Source organism: Neopelma chrysocephalum, unplaced genomic scaffold (genome assembly GCF_003984885.1).
Source record: "Neopelma chrysocephalum unplaced genomic scaffold, ASM398488v2 Primary Assembly neopelma1_26, whole genome shotgun sequence".
Taxonomy (NCBI): Eukaryota; Metazoa; Chordata; class Aves; order Passeriformes; family Pipridae; genus Neopelma; species Neopelma chrysocephalum.
In genome coordinates, this window is record NW_020897695.1 from 19,717,657 (window position 1) to 19,723,942 (window position 6,286).

Consider the following 6,286-nt stretch of genomic DNA (forward strand, 5'->3'; position numbering starts at 1 on the left):
CATTCCTTTCTGAATGTGACTGTCAGTGTGCCTGTGGCAGTTCTGTCACCCAGAGGTGACAGATCCTAAGGCAGTGTGAGAAAAATCTCATTTATTGAATTTAGAAAGACGGCAAAAGTTTGCAGAACAAAAGGAATAAAACGAAAAGGAAAAATTACAACACGTGTTGGGTGTCCTAGGCACACAGGATTCCCAGGAACACCCTTCAATTCAAAAGTCCCGCTTTTTAAACATTCTTAAGGTTCAACCCCGTTTACGTCATAGAAGAGGCGTTCCCCTCTTTCTGGTTGGCTGTGTCGTGCTGGGAGGTGGAGTGTCCAGCAGCATGGCAGCTTCCAGGACCAGCCATGTGGTTACAGTTCCCTATTCCCGTTCGCATGTTTCCCTGACACCGGTTCCAGGCTGAATCCGGCGTCTTACAGCTCCGCGATACGCCCTATAGGTTAGTAAAGAAAAACTCTTATGTTAGTAATTTGCTAAATTCATTTACTTGTAATAAAACCGATTCTTTATTTCTCACAGGCAGCATGTGAAGGGACACCTGTTTTTCTGTGAATATTAAATGTGAGGGCCAGAAATGTCAACGTGGCATAGATGCAGACAAAAAAATACAAACAACTTTTGAAAACCTTGAATTTATTCAAGAGACACATAAGAATTAATTTGGAAAATTGAAGTTTTCTATTCTCATATGCATCTCATTCTATAAAAAATCAACAGATTGATACCCTTTTAGATTTTAAAATACTTGGGGCTATTTCAGCTTTATTGCCTTTTATGCCATTGTTTGGAAACAGTTTTTGTGTTTATATCTGAACTTCAGATTGCATTGCAGTACTGCATTTCACTAAGGTAGCAGATGTTGGTGACATTTTATTGAGCATAAATAACAGCTGTGAGTTGTGAAGTCATGATTCTGTCAGGGGATCTTTCTTACAGTTTGTCAAAATAAAAGAGCAAGTTTTGAGTGAGAAATGTGTTTGTATTTGCCAGTAGTTTGCTTCAGGCATTGCTGGGTACCCATTGCTTTCATGGCACTAAATACATGGGCTGTAGATGCTGGAACAACAAACTCGAAGGTGTTTTAACATGCAGCAGTTTGTACAACTGAGAAGATCCATTGGATCTCGCATGGGAAGAATCGAGTTTTACATATCTACCATGGTGAACAGAGTATTGCTGTCTTGGGGAAAAATTGGTCAACTCACAAGGTTTAAAACAGGCTCAAAGGGTGTTAAGGACACTTCCCAGTCTGACTATTCACGAGACTCTTTGGCCATTGCACTCCCAAGGCCAGAGACTTTCTCTGCTGGGACTGATGTCCCTTCACTGCAGGTGGCTCCAGTGAGCTGATGGTGCCCCACTTGACTCCCTGCACTCCCCACTCACAGAGTCAGACCAGCTTTCCTTACTGGTTGGATCCCAAGTTTCCCATAGCAGAGTCTCAGATGTCTCGTTCCATAAAGCCATCTATTCATGGTGCAGTAACACAGAAACAGCCTGAGCTGGTGCCTCTGAGGAGGAACCCCTGGGCTTTTATCCCCTCACAGTCTACCCAAGCGCAAATCTCACAAGTCTCGCTCTTCCTCCCTTGAGTTCCTGCTGCGTCCTTCAGTGCCCACCCACTTTGCTGGCGCCACCGGTCTTCATGCTCTTTGTTATACAAAAGGTTGGTAGACTAAGGCCTGTTATCTGTCTGAGCTCCCACCAGAACTCAATCTGCATCTCAAACTGCAGCTTGCAAACCAAACTACCTGCACCAGATGTATTCCTCAACAAAGGGACCTAAGGATTTATTCATTACAAGTGGCAATCTGTGAACTAAACTTTCGGTGTCAATATGAGCAATACAATAGGTAAACCACAATACCAGACACAAGACATTAATAAAAACCTTTGGGTTTCTAAGCACTTTTCTGTAGCTCATCCCAAACACAACCATGAACATATGTTCGCTATAACATACGCCCACATGATACTCTTTCTTGTGCTGTGAGACAGAGCAGTGCAAATGGGTTATATATGAGGCGCATCTGACTTATCGGAGTTCTTTCCTCTATATATAATTAAGGCATCTCATCCTCTATTCTTCTTGTAGATATATTCTCTTTTGCATGGACTTTGTCTGTGTGGAAGTTGGGCACTTTCAACTTTGGTCTAACATTTCTTTGGGTGTTTGTCTGCGTACATAAATGTATATTTCATATTTTCTTAGATTTCTCAATGCATGATCATACATATGAATTTAAAAAAATAATCAACAGGCAGACAGTGTTTGTTAGCCTTTCTTAGAATTAGCAAAACAACAGGATCAAAATCAACTTTGAAACCTGTTTTAATCTGAACAATTGTCATTGTAATCAGTTGTCAGATAACTTTTTAATGTCAAACCAGTGAGAAACTTACTGTTTATTTTTAAAAATTCCATAATTAAAAATAGTTACAGTATTTTTTTTAATATATATGTATGATAAGGGAGCCCAGAAGAGATAAGGAAATCTTCCCATACAAATGAATATTCAAGTGTTGCTGAAAAAATCTGTTTACGTCTTGCCTTTATCAAGAAGGTGGCCTCATGAGTGGACATTCTGTCTCCTGTAGTGTGCTTTTCATGCAATCATTTCAATGGATAAATCTGAATGTTTCGTGTTGTACCGGGAGAATGTAACTGGCGCAGTGAGTCTTTTCTCTCGCTAGATGGCAGCGTTACCCCCAAAACAGGTCAGCCACAGGCTGCACTTTTCAGCGAAAGGTTTACAGAAGAGTAGATTCACTTTGTTTAGGTTAGCTGTATGTACTTTGTTTGGGTTCCGCAGATGTAGCAGATTAAACAAATTCCTGTTGCATCAGTGTTAATTCTCGAGCCTATCTGGACCATTCATTTTTGCTCTGGGTTTGCTGGGTTTTCTATCCATACACTGAACAGTATTGCAGAGATGGTGCAAACATAATTCTAAGTTGGATTGTTAGCAAAATTAGAAAAGGTAGCTCAAAGACTGAAATAAAAGCAATGTAGTTTGAAATCCACGAGGTTTTTTTTTCTAAATCGTAAGATATATGGACTCTGGAGAATGTATCTGAATGACCTGAAAGAACAAACAATGTCTTCGTTGCAGTGGGGGAGGGACTGGGAGAAAGGAAAATAAGAAAGAGAGTGTGAGTCCCAAAACTGTTCTGGAGGAAGAGCTAAGCCCTGGGGGAAGCACAGATCAACCAAAGGTTCGCTGAGGCCACCCACAAAGCCCATTTGGGACTCCTCTGAATCACAGTGGTTGTCAGAGGTGTGATTTGTTGTCTGACCCACTGACAAACTGAGGGAGAAATGTTTGTTGAAGACCTGAGCTCAGTTTGGAGTCATCTGTGAGTGCTTTTTCCTTTAAAGTAAAATTCCAAAAGTATGCACAAAATTGGTATGTCTTTTAAACTGTGTTTTTTAAATTAATATTTGAAGCATTTCCCATGCCTTATTTTGACCCACATACAAGCTCACACACAAGACCCTCCGAGAAGAGTCCCAGTTGCTGAGGTTCATTTCTCCTGCAGGTTGAGTTTATTTCCATGTGCATACATATTTGACATTCTTGATGGCGCCTTATCCAGGAGAATGAGTGGCTTAGATTTTGAGAAGCATTTGTACTATACTCTTGGGCACAGGGTGTGATTCTTAGGGATTGTCCTGTGTAGGGCCAGGAGTTGGACTCAATGATCCTTGCGGGTCTCTTCCAACTCGGCATATTCTGCGATACAAATGGTGGGAATCATTGCTAAAGGGAAAGAGTGGGCATTTAATGGGGACTTAAAAATGGCAGAGTGAATTCATGGCGTGCAGACAAAATGAAGTGGTGTATTGCTTCTGACATATGATGGCTTTATGGGATTGTTATAAGTAAATGAAACTAGGCTGAAATATAGCAGTAAAAATTTATTAAAGATTTATATAAAATGCAAATAAGCAAAACAGCGCGCTGGGTGGCCAGGGAGACCCCCTGCTCCACTCACGGCACGCGAACGCAGTGGGCAAAAACAGTAACTTTTATACCCTTATCAATTCCCTTCCCACAGTCACTTGTTATCCCTCTATTGGATCTGAGTTCGCAGGTCTGAGTCTGGTTGGTTCTTTTGCAGGCCCTCTTCAGTTGCCAGGTGCTTTTCCTATCTATAGTTTTAATTAGTCCTTCGTCCTTGAGGCCTAGTGTGTAGGTATCTCCAGATGTCCATCTTGGATTCTTTTTATCGTCCTCGTACTTGACCCTTTGATCCTTGTTCTTCCCTTCGTTACTTTATGCGTACACTTTTAGATAATATACTTTTAGAAAAAACAAGATACAAAATACTTATTCAGCAAGGCACAATAATTCGTCTTGTCAGCTTAAGAACTGCAAACTGCAGGACTATCAGCTTATAATGTTGACAGATTAATTAACCATTCTGCAACTTACAGTCTCCCAGCCTTAACAGAACATTGATTACAATAACATATATATATGTAGGAATATAACATGCAATACAATTTGATGAGTAAATTACTTTACTACTACTAATTTATTACAGGATCACTGTCTGAATTGCTTGAGGTCTCGAAAGGATTCCTGCTTGTCCAAGCTGCTCTCTGCAGGGAAAGACATCCTGATGTCAGCAAGTCCCTTTACAAGCGCTGGCTTTAGCCGCCTGAGGTATGTGTATTGTGTTGGAGGCTTGCCACTCAAGCTCTAGATTTGTTTCTTAAAATGCCTATTACACAGTCTTGTTGAGGCCTGCAGCCATTTAAAAACTAAACAACAGGATTTGAGCCATCATGATAAAATAAAATCAAACCAAACCAAATCATGGGATAGTTGTAAAATAATTAAATTTCGTGTGTTGTGAACTTTTTTTTTCTGTCTTTACTTATTTAAATTCTGTGCTTTTAGTCAAAATGGCTTTTATCTCCAGACTTTGCCTCTGTGAGTGCTGGGAGCATCTAATTTTATTTATTTTGAGGATTAAGTTTTTAATCACTTGATCCAAGGGATTAGAAGGATATGATAAACTCCAAGTATTGTAAAAGCTGACTGAAAATATTTTGGTGTGCATTATATATGCAGCAGCCCAAAGTAAAAACAAGGGAATATTCAATTTCCCAAATACACATGGGGAGCAGAACCTCTGGTGTAATTGCTGCAGTTGTTGGTTCGTTGTGGCAGGAGGCTCGTTCAGCTGATGCTTATTAGCAGGAGAGGGATTTGGAGAGAAAGGAACTGCTAGAATGTTTTTAAGGGGAGAGAGGAATTAGAAGTGCTTGGGTTGGATGAAAGATTCTGAAACTATTTGAATGCTGAAGGAATGGATAGGAGCTGCTAGAGTAATTGGGTAAAGTATTACTGTCGTTTCTATTCAGAGGTACTGTTGGAAAGAGTCTTACCCGAGTTGTTTTATTCTGTATTTATGAGTGGTAAGAGCTTATTCAGAATGGGTCTTGTGTTTGTACAAAAAGTTAATCCTATCTTTTTAGGCCTCTGCAAGAAAGGGGGTGAAGGTCTTCCTAGAAATGTGAAGACGTGGTAAATGTAAAGCAGCCTTGTTTCTGTCTCAGCCTGCTAAATGGCTGCTTTGAGTTCCTGCGCGTCTGTCTGCTCTTGTGTTTGAACATGCAAGTCATTTAGTGTTACAATGGCACTTCAAAAACAGCGCTGAGGAAAATGGTGTTAGGAAATGAGTGGTGTTGTTATCTTTGGGCTGACTGTTGTTATGGTGAGCACTGACCCTCCCCTGCCAAATATATGTCCATCATAATAGTAGAGCTTAGAGCTGGTCCTTGATCAGAAGTGGGGAGATCTTACACTTCCTGGGCTAAAGGCTACGGTTTAAAATAATGACTGTGACACGGTTGTCTGTAACTGATGTTGCCTTTGTGATCTTAGCTTTTCAAACTGGGGGTTGATCTCCTTTTACAGAGTATCTCTGGGCTGTTGACAACGAGGAAGGACCTGTTCCAGGGTACCCACTATAGCCATGAGAGCTCCTGTCATGCTGGGAGATCCGTGGCAATTAGGAAGCAGAATAAGTACTGTCTTGGAATGCTTGTACAGGAAATGAAAGTCTGGGAGAAGAGCTGTCTCCCTATAGGGGATGGGTTTATACCGTGCACCTGCTGGCTGTATCTTAGTGTTGCACCATTTGTAAAATGAGTTTTCTCTCTCTCTTTCTTGTTTTTTTTTTTTTGAGGTCAGGCAATGTTAAAAACAAAGGAATAAGGAGTTATATGGTTATATGGTTAGGAAAAGAAAATGAAAATGGCAGTTCATCT